The following is a 19,692-nucleotide window of genomic DNA, read 5'->3' as shown; positions in this document are numbered from 1 at the left end:
GCCCAACTACATTAGCATCAGGCCCCATTTGCTAGACAATCCTGGCTGTGCCTCTGCTGCTTCGTGACAGTTGCTGAGCAGTCATAACCACATTTCATCTTGTAACTCTTGTTTCCAAGGTTGCATTTTTATGAGAGTTAATTGCACAGATAGGCCTGTTCATCAGTATTTTAATAATATTTGAATCAGACTTATGGTTCCTGAGGAAATGAACAAAACATGATTGTCCATCTAAACTAATTGCAATATCTAAACATACATCCTTATTTTGACTTCAGTTTGCAAATTAAGGTGTTCTGAACAGAAACTGATGGCAATTTTCCTGAGCAGAAACTGGTGATTTTACATGTTAGAATTTCTTTTACATAGGAGGCCTTTTAATACTTGACCTCAAGTCATATGCATAGTTTTCCTGCACCATGCCATCAATGTTCATCTTTAAATTACTTTATATTAAACTGGCCCAGGCACAGGAGTCTCACTGGTAAACAGCTCCTTTCAATTCCAGATGCAAATGTCTTTATTTTTCCATGCTGCTCTCTTTTTTGTGAACTGTACTGAAGGTTAGGCCACTGGTTTTAGTTTGTTGTCATTCATGGATATGGCACACTTAAGTTTAGTCTTCCTTCTCACAGTTTCTTTCAAAACAGTTATGACAAGCCACCCATTTCCTTAATATATGCTTTTAAATTTACTTCTGCAGCGTCGTTTAATTTTCCATGTTCCTGGTTTCAAACTGCAAAATGCGCACATTTCCATGGTCTCTCTGTTTTATCGAAGAAGCAGCACTTTCCTGTTTTGCAGTTTGAAAATGAATCACTGGCCTTTCAGTCTGCCAGTCAAAATATTGCTTTCGCATTTCCAAGACATTATTTCTACATTTTTTAGGCCCATTTAATTTAATTTCTCTGCAAACAGCATTTTGATGAAGCAGTTGGGATAAAATGCTGCCCCTTAAATTTGGTAGTCATCTCCGGTTGTTTTCAATGCTCTGCATTTTAGGCCCAACATAGCCAAATGCAATTTCCTTTTTATCTGGGGGCTGTCTTTGAAGCCCACAAACTTGGGGATTGTAAAGGGGTGTGCCCTTGCCTCTATCCGTGTATCGTGGATGAGTCCATGCAAATGAAGTATACACCCATAGAAGGGGTTCTTACTTGGTAGTGGTAAAAGTAACTTCTTCTAAAAAAAAATCCCATTTTGCTTAAGATGACAATTCATGGTGTAAATGTGGGATGAGGAGCATGAAAATAAAAAGGTGTGTCTGGTTAAAGGGTTGATGCACTAAATGGCAAAGTGTGTAGAAAATGTTATTTTGCGTGAGAAAAAGTTATTGGTATTTTTATGTTCACATTACAAAATGGTACACATCTAACTTCCAAGTGCATCTTAAAACAAGGCACAATCATTTATGTGTAGATGCACTTGGAATTTTGATGAAGATTGACCTAGCTGAAGCCTTCAGTATTTTCCTTGGTGGTTTACAGAGTTTTAAGAAAACGCACTTACGTCTGTAAACCACCAAGGAAAAGGGTGAAGGTTTCAGCTATGTGACAAAGCCAGACTTAGGAAACATAAACATAAGCAAAAGCTGAAAGAATAATCATTTAAAATCCATTTTGAGAACAATCGTTTTAAAGGAATGTTGCCAGTTCTTCAAAGCATACTTTTCATATATGGCATTGTGCTATTGCAGTACATATTTCAACCTTCTGAAATGTTCTTTCAAGTTGTATACCTATTCCCACTTCTTGTCCTTTTATCAGTGCTAGTCTGCTTCCTTCCATCTCACCAACTTAACATATATCTTCCCCCTCCCTCCCTTTCTTGCATCCTTTATTTCTTTCTCTTTTCTTTCTTTCTTGTTTTCTTTCTTCCTTTCCTTACTTCCTTTCTTCATCCCTCCCCGTTCCTTACTTATTGTTCTCCTTCTTTCTCTGTCTTTCTCTGTCTTTGTCTGGCCTCCTTGTAACCTGTAGATGCCTTCCTTCATTTCCGTTCTTCCTTACTTTTTTCCTTTCCTTGCTTTCACTGTTCATTCTGTCAATCTCTATATCCTTCCTTCTATCTGTCTTTATCTTCCTTCATCTGACCTTCTTGAGGCCTCTAAGTATCCTTTGTCTTTATTGCTTGCGTTCGTTCGTTCGTTCGTTCGTTCGTTCGTTCGTTCGTTCGTTCGTTCGTTCGTTCATTCGTTCGTTTGTTCCTTCATTCGTTCCTCCTACCTCCCATCCTTCCATCCTTTCCTCCTTATTTTCTTTTTTATTTCTTCCTTCTTTTCCTTTCGTTCCTTCTGTTAATCCATACATCCTTGCTTCAATGTTTCTTTAAGTTCCTTTATCTGACCTTCTTGTGGCTCCTTCCTTCCTTCCTTCTTTTCCTTTCCTTCGTTTCACCATTCCTTCTGTCAATCTCTATATCCTTCCTTCTATCTGTCTTTATCTTCCTTCATCTGACCTTCTTGAGGCCTCTAATTGCCTTCAATCTTTATTTCCTGTGTTCCTTCCTTCCATGCTGCCTCTCTCCCTTCCTTCCTTCTTTTCCATTCTTCCTTCCGTCTTTTCCTTTCTTTACTTCTGTTAATCCATATTTCATTCCTTCTATGTTTCTTTATGTTCCTTTATCTGACCTTCTTGTGACACCTTCCTTCCTTCCTTCCATCCTTCCATCCACTGTTCCCTCTATCAGTCTCTATATCCTTCCATCTGTCTTTATCTTCCTTCATCTGACATTCTTGAGGCCTCTTAAGTACCTTTTTATTTCTTGTGTTGCTTCCTTCCTCTCTCCCTCCCTCCCAGCATACCTTCCTTCCTTCCTTCTTTTGCTTTCTCCCTTCCTTATTTTCCTTCCTTTATTCCGTCTGTCAATCCATATACCCTTCCTTCTATATTTCTTTATGTTCCTTCATCTGACCGACCTTCCTTCCTTCCTTTCCTCCCTATAGCTTTCTGTTTTCATTTTTTCTTTCTTTGCTCATTCTTTCTTCCTGTCTTTATTTCTCTCTCATATTTTCTTATCTTCTTATATTCCCTCAGTTCTTACCCATTTAATCATCGTCTCGCTTTTGTTCTTCCATTTTCAGCTTAGTCGCTTTAAATGCCTTCCCTCTTTAATTCCAGTTCCTTCGTTTCTCGTACATGCACCACGTTTTCTAAAGTGTGTTCTTGTCTTGGTAATGACTCCCCCCTTTTGTTTCTCCTGCAGCACATCGTTCCATTTTATATTTTCCCTCCTATCTTCCATGAATACATGTTACATGTATGGAAACAAGACCGCAATCTATTGCCGTCCCTGCCGAGGGCGGTCAGTCATGGGAAAGGGCCTCCAACTGTCGCCTCTCGTACCGAATTGTAGTGGCGTATTTAGGAAATAATATATGTAGGTATCACAAAACGAGGAGCATTTAATTACTGACCAGACGACATCAAGTTGTATTATTTGGATGTAATAAAATATGCTTGACGATGTGGGGTTTTTTGGGGTCCATATGCAGGTTCAACGGACACATTCAGTCAGAACAATAAAGCTGGGAGCAAACAGCTGATACACAAAGGACCGTCTAGACGCGGCCCCTTCGGGCTGCCCAACTTTGGTGTCCCCATTCCCTGTGGGCTCGTCATATAATTGTTCCGGTGTCTGTGCTCATTCTCCCTGTCAAATGGCATCCCGAACATGCATCTATTTTATCCTCTGGAACAGACCTGCGCAGTGGGAAACTGCTTTTATGGACTGGCGTGCAGAAAATATTGTGCTAGACGCTGACAAGGACACATTCCGGTGTATTTTTTAAGATGTACTTATTTGTCAACAAATGTTACGGGTTTCCGGAAAATAGTGGTAAGTGTGTTGCGCTGTCTCTCTTAAAGAGGAACGGTTCACGTGGTCTGTATAGAGGGAGGAGGCAAACGCCAGTATCATTATCTTCCTCTCACGTCGGGTTGATTGTGCTTAAAATAAATATAAACTGCAGCAGGAACGTACTGTCCGCTCAATGCAACATAAAGGCCAAGGCTCCAGCGTGCTATTATTTGAATATGTGTACTTCACTAAACTGATGGTGAAAACCTTCCAATTCCCGCATTGCACTTTTCATTAACATTAAAACAAAAAAAACAATTGTCCATTATATAGCAAGAACCCACAAAACCTTACAACACAGGTTCTACCCCTCCCACCCCTTCTTCTCAACCAAATTCTCAACACAAACATGATAACAAGTTAGGACAATTCCAAAAATCCCCCCCACATTTCCACAAACGGCTTACCTTCATTCTGACTCTTGAAAATAACCCCCATGAGTGAACGTTCGCGAACCTCCTCAATGTCCGCATTGTGATGGTCATTTTGACTAAAAATGAAATAACAGCCTGTCCTCTTTTGAGGGCAGGCTCCATAAAGTTCGCTTTAAGGCCTGTTTTTACACCGTTGTCTAATATTTGGAGCAGATCAACATAAAGTTATCACTTTCACCCATGAAAAGACACGTTTTTAAGTTCGTAAATACTGGCATGATTACATATAATATTTAAACAATCACCGCCAAGTTGGGGAGGAGGGGATTACCGCTTGGTAATGACCCAGGGCCCAAATTACAGGGCTCAGCGAGAGCATTAACATGGGTCTCAGCACGAAACCAAGCGGAAATGTCCAACGAGTGAGGGGTATAGCTATGAGCACCATGGCATGTTGCCCACGGTGTCAATAGCTTTGTTTTTTAAAAACGTTTTAAAGTGAAAGGTCGACGTTTCACAAGTTTAAAAAACTGCAAAAGAAAATGGCTGTCTGTAAAAACAAGCATTGGCAATGCCAACAGTGTGGGCTTTGATGTAGGCATGGGAAAGGCACTTGCCAGGTAGGGCCTTGGTGGTATTAACTGGCTATTGATAGCAGCAGTTTCAAAATGGTGCGAGTACCTGGGCATCTAATAGCAATGCCTGGCAAATACCTAATGGTTGCACACAAGCGAAAACTGTTGGCTTTGCCATGGCTTGTTTTTAATAGGACTTCATTCTATAAATAGAGTGCTGAAGGCAGAACTGATTAAGGCATATTTATTACACAGTAACGTGTTTACAACTCCAATTAAGCCATTAACTCCCAGAAGACTGCTTTGAAACAACACTGGTAGGAACTTCGAAGGCAAAGTTTGATGGTAAGGCTTAACCAAGGAACTCAAAGAGTTCCCCTGAGGAGGTGTTTTTGGCGGGAGGGACAGGAACTGGGTGGGAATGGCCATAGGGATTAGCATGGCCATGTGCGCTCAGTGGGTGGGCAAATAACCAAGCAACAGCTACAAGCTGTGTGTCCCTAATCGTCTGCCATTTCTCCCTATCTGTACTCTAACACAATAGTTTCGGTTTATAAGTGTGCAAGCCCCAACTAAAAAGGAGAAGGGAAATACTACGAGTCCGTTCACCCTGGCCCTAGCCGCCATCACCGAAGGGAAGAGGCGGATCGTGAGGGCAGGCACAGGTGTGGGAAAAGGTGAGTGAAATGTGGGGGCGCTTGGGAAGAGAAGCAGGGTGGTAGGAGAAGGAGCAGGGGAGATTATGGGGCCGAGTCAGGAGGGAGAGCGGGTAAAATGGCAGCAGCAGCACCGGCCAGTCCATCCAGCGTCTGCAAAGCAGAAAATATCATGAGTAAAGATACACTTTTCGATGCCCCTTATTAGCTGAGAGAAATATAGGAAGTACAGATTGACTACCCCTCTCTTTTAGTCCTGTACGGGACACAGGTAAGGGAAAAAGTGCACCTTAATATTTTATTCGCAAGGTATCTGCCTTAATGGGAAGAAGTTGTTCGAACAATGCAACTTTTACAAAAAATTGATCTCTTTTTATTCTTATAAAAACATATTAAAACATTACAAACATCCCCTGTTAGAATTTCTATTCTAACAGGGGAGTGCTAAAGTTGAAAAAAGTTTGAGCATAACAGTAATGCTCAAACTTTTTTCAACTTTAGCACTCCCCTGTTAGAATAGAAATACGATGACTGAATGGTATGATTGAGGAATACTATTGACAGATGTTTGTAATGTTTTAATATGTTTTTATAAGAATAAAAAGAGATCGATTTTTTGTAAAAGTTGTAAAGGCGCAGTAGGTCGGGAGTCACCAACGCCCACGTTGTAGATGAAAGGAAAAGTCATGGCTGCCTTCATCTAGAGTAGCGTCACCAACATGCATGTTTCAAATGAGGTATGCCCACAAAAAATACTGCCAACAGAAAGAACCTAGCGGGAACAAGCATAGTCACCCATCATACGTGTGGACAACAGTGTGCAGCAAAAACCACAGAGGATGAACATATAGGTGCAGGATGAAGGTATGGAGATACACTCTTCACAGAATGCTAGGCATCACCCTAGCAAAAGATGACAATTACCAACAATATGCACATACCGTGCACACGGAATGTTTGTGTTAATGAAGGTTGAAACAGCCACGTGAACAAGGATGTGGTCAAAATCCCTCACGGGTATGCTTACTAGACTATTGGTCTACCAGCGGGTGACTGTGAACTGCTGGAGCAGAACGCTGTACAGGAAAGACATGTCCTGAACCTGCGGCATAGATTGTAGACTGCCACAGGAGGTAAGATGTCTGGCAGAATGCATGACGTATTTATTTTCAGTGTATCGTTTGCCTCCATATTGACGTCAAAATAGGACTGATATGTTGTAATAGAGGAGACATAGAAGAGGGAAAATAATCCTAATGTACTAGAGGAGGTTGGGAGGCCGTCATATTAGGTTGGAGGCAACTAAAGAAACAACACAGTGAGAATTGATTCTGCATACTGAAAATTGTGCAAAAGAAGAAGTGAGAAGGAAGAAAAATCTTGAAAGAAGTAAAAGAATAATGAAGAGGGATAGGAGTCAGTAAAATAAGAAACTCCATTGGATCTGTTTATTCAAACCTTTTGTGTGGTATAGTCTGAGTATCCATTTCTGTTTGAGTTTTTCGCAAGGCGGTTAATGGAGCTATAGGGGTTCAGATCTGGTTGTATGTTATCAACAATAAACATTTTCAGGTAATCTGCACTATGTCCAGAATCCATGAAGTGTTTAAATAACAGCGCTAGTGTATTGCCGTTTCTGATACATGACCGATGTTCAGAGATCTGAATAGTTGCAGTGTGAGTTTTCATCCCTACGTACAGCAGGTTTCAGGGGCAAGCAATGGTGTAAATTATGGGCCCGATTCATGGAATCTGGCACAGAAATGGTGCAAGGGCCGCGCAGTGAGAAGGACCCTGAGCAAGCCCTGATGTGGAAAAAATATTGCGAGCCATGTGTATTCATGGATTCCAAGATGCATTACTAGCCGTTGTTCAAGTCACAACAAGCTGCGCGAGGAATGCCCACAACGCACCCCCACGCACACCAAAAAGCAAGCCAAAGGACTAACACAGCGCAAGCCTCCGCGCCACCCCTGGTACCCCAGCGAAATCACGCACCTTACCTCGCAATCCCAGGCCACATCCCAATGAAAACGCGTGCCATGTCTCGCAAGCCCAGGCCGCACCCTAGCAAAATCGTGCGCCTCACCTCACAATGCCAGGCCACAACCCAAAGAAAATGCTTGCCCTCCCTCGCAAGCCCAAGCCGCACCCCGGCAAAATCGCACCCCTCAGCTCACAATTCCAGGCCGCACCCCAGAAAAAATGCGTGCCCTCACTCGCGAGCCCAGCACGTACCCTAGCAAAATCACACGCCTCACCTCTCAATCCCAGGCCGTACCCCAGAGAAAATGCGTGCCCTCCCTCGCAAGCCCAGCCTGTACCTCTGCGAACTTGCTCGCCTCACCTCGCAATCCCAGGCTGCACCCCAGAGAAAATGCATGCCCTCCCTCGCAAGCTCAGGCTGCACCCCAGCGATAAGGCAACCCCCTCGTAAGTTTAGGCTACACCCAAAACATGAATCCCCCTACACTCTTTGCACCCATCCTGTCCACATACCCCCCTGCTACACATGAACCAATGTAGTCCACACACCACCCTCCAGCCCCCCTCACCTGTGACACCACCCACAGGCAGCCCCCTCCAGATAGGACACCCCCCATAGGCAGTCCCCTCCAGACAGGACACCATCCCCCAGCCCCCCTCACATGTGACACCAACCACAGGCAGCCCCCTCCAGGTGGGACACCCCCCACAGGCAGCCCCATCCAGACTGGACACTGCCCCCTACCCCCTCACCTGTGACATCCCCCACAGGCAAACCCCCTCCAGATGGGACTCCCCCCGCAGGCAGCCCCCTCCAGACTGGACAGCACCTCCCAACCCCCTTCACCTGTGACACCACCCACAGGCAGTACCCTGACAGTCTGACACATTACCAGTGCAATGCATGTCTGCTGCTCACCTAAACTCCCGTGGTCTGACAGCACCATGAATTGCAACACCAACATGTAGTCCGCAAATCCAACCAACTGGAATCACCGGAGGTCCATCCATGAGGGAACATCGGCTCACTCACGCTCCAGACTGGCCGTAATCATCCCCCATCATGCACATGTGACAAGTGAATGCAAAAACATGTGCATGCTGCCCATGGCACTTTGCCAAGACATCAAAGCACAGTGACAGAATGTGTGCCCACGATAGACGCAAACATACAAAAGTTGTTGCAAGATCCACAAACATTGGCCAGGCATGTCACAGCCTGAGCATGAGTGTGCTGGGTGGCAAAATACCTGTCAGGAACAATCACATTATGCAACAAGATAGTGTCCAAACTTTAGACACTCCCGTCCCCTGCACACCCAAATTCTGAATAACAGACAAATACATTCAAGGTGTATACAACATTTAATACAATTGTAATTCAAATCCATGTAACATGTTTAGATTTTCCAAAAATCTTGTAATCTTCTTCCAATAAAGTTATTTTCTTTCACACAAAGCCCTTCATGCTCTACGTGTCGGGGTAGTCAGCCCCTTCTTCAGGAGTGGAATTCTGTAGGTACAAAATGAAACAAAATAGGACCAGTTTCCATATCATGTGACTCTTTGCTTCAACAACACTGTAATACACAGTATGACACCTATTTTCCGACTCTGTTCACCCTCAGGTGCATTTCTTGATTGAAATATGTGCATTTTGTTCCAAAACTTTGTCTCCCTTACTGGATTCACAAATTAACTGTCCATGCACAATATGTACTGACAAGATAGAAAATACATGCATATCGTATCCAATACATGCTAGAAGTGTTTGTGACTCCCATGACTATGTTGAACACCCATGACATATCATTGTTTATTATTTCACAGCAGTTTACACACCCAGATGGTGGTGTAGCAGTGAGGTGTTCATACCGTGTTATTTCAAATGCACATTGGTACACTGTATTCCTATAAGGGTAAGTCAGATCATGAAAAAAAATTACCAAAATGCATTCAATGACCATTCTATCTTTTTTTTTTTATTACACATCACTTGGTATTAATTAAACCTTAGATGCAATCATATACAACATAAAAACATAAAACATAAAAAATCATCATCCTCCTCAAAGGCCCATTCTACAGTCAAAATTTAAAAAATCCCAAAAAGAAAAGAAGAAGAAAAAACAAAAAACAAGAGAAGAAGGAGAAAAAAGAGAAAAACAAGTCTAACGCTAGTTTAATCCCACAGCTAGGCATTTCATATCCTCCATAGCAGTGAAGATTCTTCTAACCAGCTGTAATGCAGCTAAGGACAATGAAAGCCGACCACCCCATCTTATGGAAGCCCACCAATCCTCCTGTGATTTCGTTGGTGATTCCTCTATAAATCTCCCCAGGAGATTATTTCTTATAGGATTGAGGGGCTCACATACTAGTACTAAATGCTGCAACGTCTCCTTACTTCTATTACAAAGTAGACAATTTAAGATTTTTACTTCATGGGCCTTTGTTCTCCTTGATGTAACCTCTCGTGTTGGATAAAGGTTCAGACGGAGTCTCAAAAAGTTTTGCCGCTCCAATTTTGACGGAAATTTAACAAGATAGGACATCACATGGCCTCTTTTATAATGTTCCTCAGGATTGTCAACAAATGTTTTGTACAATTTCACTTTCTGCTCAGTCTGGATCCAATCCAAATCCAACAATTTATACTTCACCCTCGTTGGATTTTCGGTGAGTATCGTTTCCGCTAGAGCGATGTTCGTCAGTATAGAAGAGCATGCCTCGTACCAAGACCTTAAGATTGCTAGCTGCTGCCCTTCCATAGCCTCCTTGATGATCGAGAAGCCACTCACTGCTGGTGGTTGGAGGCATTTCCTCATTAAAGATAAAGATTTCCATTCCATATGGGAGTATAGAGAAGTCAAGGGAATCTGAGGGAATGTTGTCAGACAGTAAACCGTTTCTGTCCAATCTGATTTTTAAAGTGGTGTCCCTGTGTAATGCTTCCATAGGTTCTCTCAGGGCTTGAGGACAACCCCATTTCTTCAATTTGTCCCACAGAATTCTGCGGTCAACTGAGTCGAAAGCCTGTTCCAGGTCAATCGAGGCAATGTAAATTGCCCTTATCTTCCTTTGGTGGACCAGGCCCTTAAGTATATTTGGGATGAAAATATTTAAATTAGTCCCTATTCCCTTACGGAAGCCAGACTGCCACTGGTCCTGATGGTTATATTTGGCACTCCATTCGTTAAGGTGTCTCAAAATGATTGCTGCGAACATCTTGCCCACCACGTCTAAAAGGGTGATAGGCCTATAATTACTGGGGTTTGACCTATCACCCTTCTTAAAGATGGGGACGATTATGGAACGGGACCAGAATTGTGGTATTTTCTTCTCCCTTACCACAGTTGTAAACCATTTCAACATGAACGCAGCCCATCTGTCCGGATCTTTCTTTAGGATCTCGTTGGTCAGGCCATCCGGGCCTGCCGCCCTTGATGAACTTGAATTTTGTATCAAGTCAACTATTTCTTGATGATCAAATTTAAAGTCCCATGAAGCTTCTCTATGTGATAGTGACTCAATTTGCTCCCCTCCTTTTGCTGCATATAAAAATTTAAAGTGAGCCTCCCTTGCACGCGCAGAAACTGAATTTGTAGTTCTTGACCCCGTCAGGGTATTTAATTCATTGATTAGCTTCCACACAACTGCTGTGTTTTTGTTAATGCCGAGCTGCAGCATTTTTTCGCCTTCTTGCTGAATAATTAGTTGTTTGTAATGGTACAGCCAGTTCTTGAAATTAATTTTAGCTTTTTTAACAAAATTAAATTTTGGATAGTTTTATGTTTTTTCACTTGTCGCCCCAGTCTATTTATCTTTCGCTTTCCTTGAGCAATCTGCTTATTGTAGTTATACTTGGGTAGGTATGCCAGCCTCTTAAAAGCTACTGGCTGTTCTCTAAATGCCTGTAAGAGGACTGGATATTGAAGTATACCCCACGTGGCACAATATGGATCTGCATTTAAGGCCAACAGGGACGTTGTTAAAAATGGCAGATTTCTTTTATTTATCCTTAAACGATTTCCTCCCGATGAGACCTCAAAATTCTGGTCTTCTTGATGGTACTCCTTCAGAGGATTTCCAACTGCCCAATCAGTACATACAAGCTCAAGCAGATTGTGATCACTTGAGTCTGTGGGTATCACTTGCAATGAAATCAATTTTGCTAATAGATCTTCTGTGGCAAAGAAATAGTCGATGGTACTTGTTTGTGTCCCCCTCTTCCAAGTCGCTGCCGCTGGTTTGTCTCCCTGCAGATTACCGTTAACCATATAGATGTTTCTTTCAATTAACTATGCCTCCAAGTCCAGGCCTCTTCTTATATTTATAGTTGCATCTATATTTAACGTTTCTATTTTGACACCTTTTTTATCAAAACACTCCATATTCAAATCTCCACAGAGAAGTAGCACCGAATTTGCCCAAATTGACCTTATCTCGTCAATTTCCCTTAGCAATATGTTTTTATTACTATGCTTGGCCCCTAGGCTACTTCTCCAGTATACATTACAAATTAGGAGCGTCTGTTTATTTGGTATCCAATGAGGAGAAATGATTTGAGCCACAGTGACTTGAATTTCAGAATTTACGTTTGTAGAATTAATTACAGTTAGACCACTCAATTTTTTTGTGGCCATTAAAAGACTGGCCATTTGGCGTCCTTTTTCACCTTTTATTGCCGGGTTTATATGGACTTCATAGCCTTCCAGAATTAGTGTCTCCCTTAACCAGGTTTCCTGGAAACAGATAAGATCGTATTTCGTTAAATTTAGTTCACTTCTGCCAAATAGGTGCGCAAAACCCCTAGTATTTCAACTAACTATTTTCTTGGTAGTAGGGGAATTAATGTCGTTCCCATTCTGGCATTATAGTGAACCTGCCAGTGCTCCCGGCAACCAGCTCTAGTCTTCCTCACTATCGACCTTTTGCCCCGTCATTTTCTTCAGAGTGACCTGCCTGCTGCCCTTATGAATACCAATTTTGAGTTTGTCCTTTCCTTCTTTGTCGCTTGTTCCTATGCACTCAGGGCCATATAATTTGCAGGGTGAATGGCCTTTTCACCTTCTCCCTCAGGCTGTTGGGCAAATTCGCTACTAATTGTACTCAAATTGTCCAAATCCTTCAATACAAAGCCGTGAGCGTTCAATTTTGGCCCTTCTTTAAGCAGTAGGTTTTTGATGTGTTTGATGTTATATGGAGAATCACCTATCAAAACTGGACTCACTTGGAAATTCAATTAAATCGATGTCCTTTGATTTGACTTGGTCCAAGGCCGATACACATCGCAGAAGCCTCATTACATTGTTTCTGTTCATAAAAAGGTCATCCGCGAATCCTAAAGTTCTTGCCAGGGATAGTTTAAACACCTTGGTATGCATCGAGGATCCAGTGTCTTTTATTGTGGCTAACTTAGCCATCTTGGCTGATCCATCCGTCTTGCTGTTCTCCACCCATGACACCGAACGTCTTTGGTCCCCAAGTGGGTCCCCCTGGAAGAACCTACTTGTGTATTTCTCCCCCTCCTCCATTGAGTTCCTCTGTGCTACCCTGGTTCTTTTCTCCTCCATTGTAATGAAATGTGTTTCTTGTTCGATTTTAGGGCTTTCTTCACCCGAATCAGAAGAATAATCAGAAATTTCTACGTTATTGCTTAGCTTAGACCTCCATTTTGGAGTAGTCATAACCTCTTTCTCTTTCAGGGCTAAGGGTCCTAATTCCCCCCTTCCTTTCAAGTCGTCCCCCATGGTTTCCTTTTGGTTATTATTTGAAGCCTTAGATGTGTGGCTTTGGGTACCTTGGATCCTTTGATGGGGGCCACTAGTGACCTCCTATTGGTGTTTATTTGACTCCTGTCCTGTTTCACCTGAGGTTTCCGAATAAGTAGATAAATTCATCAAATCCTTATCAGAATCACTATCAGATGTAACATATTCAGAGTCATCTTCGCTGACGGTATCTATGTCAGTCCCACTTTGGGTTGGAAGGCCTTTGGTCTTGAACCTTTTCATCATGGAACCTAAAGCTTGTCCTGGAATATGAATGTTTCTTGGCAAGCAGAATTTGTTTTGCTTGCACTTTCCCCGTGCACTCTTTTTAGCCCGATCTGAGGCTACGTTGTTTCCCAAGGCCTTTGATTGTCCATTTTGGATTTCTGATGTAGATGGTAACTTCTTCTGATAAGTATTTATTCCCTTTTTGGTGAGGACCATGGCTGGACTAAGCACCTTCCTCAATCATTTATTTTGTACTTTAAACATATCGTAAATTTTGATTTGTGCGTTCTGGACTCCAGTCACCAATTCTGCTATTTTATCTGACTTATTGCTACCGAATGACGGTTGAATGCCAGCATTTGCCGTCTTAGTAGCGGGGACTATGTTCTCCAAATTTATTAAAGTTGCCTGGGGCTTGTCTGTAGCCGTCGAAGCATCTTTTCTTGTGGCAACTAGAGGAACTTCACTTGTGAGTACCGGTAATGGTGATAGGTTTTCTTAAAGTGTGTATAACCAGGTCCTCGTGGGAGATCTGTTTGGCCACTTTTTGAAATTGAAGAACAACTTAACCTGTCCACTCGTCATTTTTCATTTTGAAGGATAATAGGGTCCAGTATGCTCTTAAGGATTTGCGTTATTTGGTCTGTGTTTTTATCCAAACTAGACTGTAAAGCTGTAATGAAACCTTCTACAAAAATTAACTTCGAATGCATCATTGCAATTACTGTCGTCTGATCTCGGAGTTGGTCATTTTGAGTCTCGATTAATTTCATAAAAGGAGACATCTTGATAGCAAATGCAGAAATCAACTTTGCGTCAATTTGCGCCGTTCCTTGAGTCTGCTGTTTGACCTATGACGCTGCTAAATCCAGCAAGAGGTCTTCATCTTACATACAAGGAGTGCAACATTGTCTCTTACTTGAAAAGGGTGCCTGCTGTCGGGCTTCAGCTTGTGAAGGCCTACCAACAGGACCTCAATTTTTCTGTGGCACAGATCTTTTATACATAAGATTTCCCTTAACATTAGAGTGGGCCTCGGAAGCCTTTTCCATTTCCATCTGTAATGGATTCTGGACTAAAGAGTCAGTTTTTGAGGCGGCACCTGTATTACATAGTGGCTCTGTTTTTTTGTGGAGCAAGCCTTGACTGGTAGTTCTGCTGGGGGTTCCAGCCTCCAGCAGTAAATTTGTCCCGTGAAAATTTCTGTGAAAGTAAGGAGGAATCTGCCGCAAAAGTAAATAAGTCCCTAGAAGGAGAGGCAGAAAGTAGGTTATCCCTCCGCCGCTTCTCTGATGGTGGTTTTAGTGTTGGTATTATTCCTTCATAACCCATGGCATGAGTAGTTTTTTTGGGGGAGGGCAAGGATGCCTCAACTGATGGTAAAGAATCTGGCAGTGACAGGGATGTTGGGGTTGGAGGAGGAGAAGTCACTGGTCTCTCATCTTCCAAAACTGTACATTCCATTGTTTAAAATGGTTAGTGTTGTATCATTCATATTATGGGAATTTGGCAAAGATCGAAAAGATGTTACAAATTGCATTTCAATGTCATCCCTGCAGGTTTGAAGTAGATTTTCATATGTTGAGGTTTTTTTTAAAGATTTCGATAGAGGGCGATAGGACTAGCCTAGACATTCTTTTCCAGGATCACAACAGTTTTTATGTGTAAAAACTGCGTGTAAGAACTGTCTGCTCCGCAACAGCGGCTGTAGGTTATGGTCGTGGTCGTGGCAGCGTTGTCCGTGTCCGTGTTGTCAATTTATAGTGCACTTAGAATAGCAATCAACATGGCAACAATATTACCTTTGCACGGAACGCCCTCCGAGCCCTACAAGCACTACACCAGGACACAGTGTGCGCCAAGCTCCTGAGGCCGCGGTACCCCCAATACTCAAATATCCAACTACAATTCGAACTGCAATTTGCAGTCCACTCGGCCCGCCGCTCCTCAGGGCTCCTCTGGATTATTACAGCTACCGAAGAGCTACCGAAGAGCCGGTGAGCCGGAGAGCTGCTAGAGCCGAGCCGTGCCGCGTTGGGGTCCTCGTCCGGATTAGAGAAAGGGACCGCTCTCTCTCTCTCTCACGCCTCTCACGCCTCACGTGACATGCTCGGAATCAGGCTGCACTGAGTCTCTGACCTCGCACACTCAGAACTCAGCCGCTTCCGATTCCAAAGTCTCAACGTACAAATGTACACAACCATCTCGAAACCTTAATCTTAAAAGTGAAGGGTACCTGTGTATATGGAATGTAGTTCCTATTCCACAACAGCTGGGAAATGCATCTCTGCACAACCCAGAGGTGGATTGACATGACCAGCATAAATCATTATCTGCCAAATTTAGATAGAAATAATGTCTTGGGTGTCATACATGCTCTATGCAAGAAGAAGTAAAGGGACTGGGTTAGGTTTGCCAATGTGGATATCATTTTTGTCTTGGACCAAATCATGGACCACAGTTCCTCCCCAAAGTCAGTTCCACAGTCCTCTTTCCATTGCAATTCAGATGACCATACATTTTTGGGAGTTCTTTCTGACCTTATAACCTTGTAGAGGTTGGATGCTTTGATTTCATCAGGGAATTCTATGAGACGCATTCTAGGAGGATCTACAAGTAATTGCTGGGAAATATTTCTACTGCTACCATCTAAGCATGCATTCATTAAATTAAAATACTGACTCAAAGGAAATGTTGGCAATAGGAATGTTTTCCTAAATTCTTCTGTAGAGAGAATATTGCCACCCACAATCACTTGATCTATGAATTTAATTCCTTTGCTAATCCAGACTTTGCGGAAAAAAAGTCTATCATTTATGGTTATAGACTTACTGCACCAAATAAAGGGAGAAAGGGCCTTAGCCGGCTTGTTGATCTGACAAAACAGAAAGTCCTTCAAGTAAGAGCTAGTGAGACAGATCGTTTTAGAGAAGCCCAATTTGGATACATTGAAAAGATGTATTGTATCTTTGATATCAAATGGTGAAACAGGGCATTTTTCAACAATTAGCCAAGTAGGTGGGTTTATGACTTCATTGACGGGGAACACATTTCTGGCTTGTTTGAGAACGATGGCTCAATGATAGTTTTTAAAATTCTGGAAGTTGACACCACCAATGACAAATGGATACCTTAACTTACTAGCAGCAATTTTTTTTATTTTTCTTAGACCCCCATAAGAAATTAATAAGTATTTTATCAACAGATTTGAAAAAGGAGGTTGGCAAAGGAATATGAAGCATTTGTAAGTAGTAGAAAATCACAGGTGTGAACATCATGTTAATGGACTCTAATCTTCCATACCAAGACAGGTATAAGGCGGACCATGTGGTTATAAACTCATTTAGCTTGGATTATAGTCTTTAAAGGTTAATTTTAATCATTTGATGGAGTGAAAAGGCAATTGAAATACCCAGGTAAGAGATAGGATTCCAGCTAAGACCGAAATTGATCAAATCCTCTTTAACACAATAAGCATTAAGCAGAATCATTTCTGACTTATCCTTGTTCAACCTGTACCCAGAGAAATGAAAGAAAAGATTAATTGAATCTAGTAAGTGAGGAAGTGATGTGGTCAGATTATCAAGAACGATTAATATGTCACCCGCATAAGCAGCTAATTTAAATTCTAATTTTCCACATGTAATAACAACAATATCTTTATTGGTTCGTATCAATTCTGATAGCGGTTCCAGGTCAAGTACGGATAGAATAGTTGAAAGGGGACATCCTTGTCTAGTACCCCTATGGAGGGAAAATCCAGCAGAGTATTGGTTATTAATAAAGATTGAGGTGTTTGAGTCTGACTATAAAAGTTTAACTAAATGAATATAACCATCCCCAATGCCATGCCGTTTTAATGCTTGAAATAGAAAGTCCCATTCAACGTGGTCAAAAGCTTTTTCAGTGTCTAGTGCAATTGACATACAGCTTTTTTTAGGTGATTTCCCTTTTACATTTTAATACAAAAGATTCATGAATGGTCTGAAATTTGCTAAAATAATTCTGCCTTTGACAAATCCTACTTGGTTGGGATTAATTAATTTATACGTAAAGGATTCTATACCATTGGCTAAAATCTTTGCAAAGATCTTACAATTAGAGTTAATCAACGAAATTGGGGTAATTCACTATCTTTATTGTGTTTGGGAAATAGGATTAGAAAAGCTTCTTTAAGAGAGCCCATTGATTTATCTGCCCTAGAGAAAAATATATGAAGTGATTCTAGCTTAGGTGTGTGGGTAGAAGAGAAATGTGCAAAAGAATCCATAGAAAACCAATGAGGTTCAGAGACTTTGCCTTTTTAAAGATCTTGTATGGCCTTTGTAATTTCATTGATATAAATATGGCTGTCTAGGCAACTTGAATCCATATTAATAGGGTGGTTGGGTTTCAAGCGATCAAAACATTCATTAAAATTAATATTAAAATTAGTATGATCAGAAGTGTATAGATTTTCATAGAATTTAGTGAAAACACCCAGGATATCAGCATCAGTGGTTACTATTTTACTGGAATCATTTTTAACAGCAGATATCCTAGATCTCTCTTTTATGATCTTAAGATACAAAGCCAATGCTTTACCAGCTTTATTGGATGATTGATATACCTTGGACTTACATTTCCTGACTACACAGCATGCCTGATGTGTGTATTTTTTTTGTAATAAAGAAATAGAGGTTTAGGATGTGTTTAAGTAAAGCATCACTAGCAGTAGTATTGTATCTTTTCTCAAGAGCTCGTAATTCATTATACAGGGTATCTAAATCTTTCCTGCCCTTCTTTCTTTTGGCTATAAATGAGATAATATGTCCCCATACGGCCACCTTATAACCATTCCGATTGTTAGCCAGAGCTGTGTCGTCATCTTTATTAATATGAAACAAAAAGTTGTGAAATTCAAGAAAGGATTTTTGAAAGTTGACGTCCTGAAGTAGTGATTTATTAAATCTCCATCTGCTTATGCAATCTTTATTGCATCCCAATTCAATATTAGTGATAACAGGAGAATGGTCCTGATATTAGTGAGCATTCAATCGTAGAGTCAATTATTGCACATGCTAAAGATTTGGTGACACTAATGTAACCAATGCATGATAATGAGTTATGTGGGAGGGAGTGAAAGGTGAAGTCCAGATCAGTGGGATGTGAAAGCCTCCATGTGTCGAAAACTCCAATTTTAGCTAAACATTTTGTAAATTCAGCATGTGTCTTGCTACATCTGAATTGACATGGCGATCTTCTATCTAAGAAGGGGCTAATCAAATTATTGAAATCATCACATATCAAATTGGGAAGGTCTGACTGTAAAATCATTTGTTTCATTTCCCTCCAAAACTCGGGGTCAGGATTTGTGGGCCCTTACACATTGAGAATTGAAAACATGTGGGAGTTAATTGATAGTTTAGCTAAAACCCATCTACCATTAGAATCTGTGTCCTTATGTAGGACCTGGTAATTAGCACCTTTTTTGATTACAATAGCCACTCCATTATGTTTACCATCTGCCTGACTTGCTATAACCTCACCTACCCAAAAACTTTACTCTAATTTCAAAGATTCTTGTAATGATAGATGGGTTTCTTGCAAGCAAGCAATAGTTGGTTTAAATCTATTGATATATGCTAATACCCTCTGTCTTTTAATTGGGTTGTTCAGACCTTTAACATTCCATGTCATAAATCTCAATGACATAGTGTAGGGAAGAGTAATAATAATCATTGTATTTTTGTAATATTAATATAAGGTAAACATAAGAAACAGGTTCATAGTAAAATTGCCTTCCGCATATCCAAAGATTTACAAAGTTAAGAGCAAAAGTAGGGTTCAAAAAAATGTTATAAAGTGGTACAAATGGGTATAAAAAACAAATAAAAATAAGAAATATAAAGACCAACATTGCAATGTCTGACAGTACGGTGTCATAATGTAGGAACTTGTAACTTGGTGATGATTAATATATTTCCACCCAATCAATATGAAAGAGTGAGAAAGAACAAAAATAAAAGTATAAAAAATCTGAGTTGCAATGCCAAAGGTCATAGGGGGTGTAGGCACATCCCACAAAGGGCAGAACAGCTAACAGAAACCAGAGAAAACTCCACTGCAGAAGATCCTTAAAATGACAGTTCCAGAGGGATACTTGTTCCCCAGAATTCTTATCGAAGAAAATAATGAGGCAGAGACCGGTGAAGAAGGAAGGAGGGTTATGTGTGACTGGTGTTTCCTGTATGCATCGCTT

General features: G+C 41.3%; 1 long non-coding RNA gene across 1 annotated transcript in view; it reads right to left on the bottom strand.

Annotated features, from left to right (window-relative positions):
- Positions 1–8,795: 8,795 nt before the first annotated feature.
- LOC138511736 (uncharacterized) overlaps positions 8,796–19,692 on the bottom strand; it is a 109,408-nt gene continuing 98,511 nt past the window's right edge. Inside the window, exon 2 of the long non-coding RNA XR_011280664.1 lies at positions 8,796–8,962. This is a non-coding gene — a long non-coding RNA (uncharacterized lncRNA). The remainder of the gene's footprint in view (positions 8,963–19,692) is intronic.

Source organism: Ambystoma mexicanum, chromosome 6p, assembly GCF_040938575.1.
Source record: "Ambystoma mexicanum isolate Mex_15411 chromosome 6p, UKY_AmexF1_1, whole genome shotgun sequence".
NCBI classification, from domain to species: Eukaryota; Metazoa; Chordata; class Amphibia; order Caudata; family Ambystomatidae; genus Ambystoma; species Ambystoma mexicanum.
This window is presented reverse-complemented; position numbering and strand designations above follow the sequence as displayed.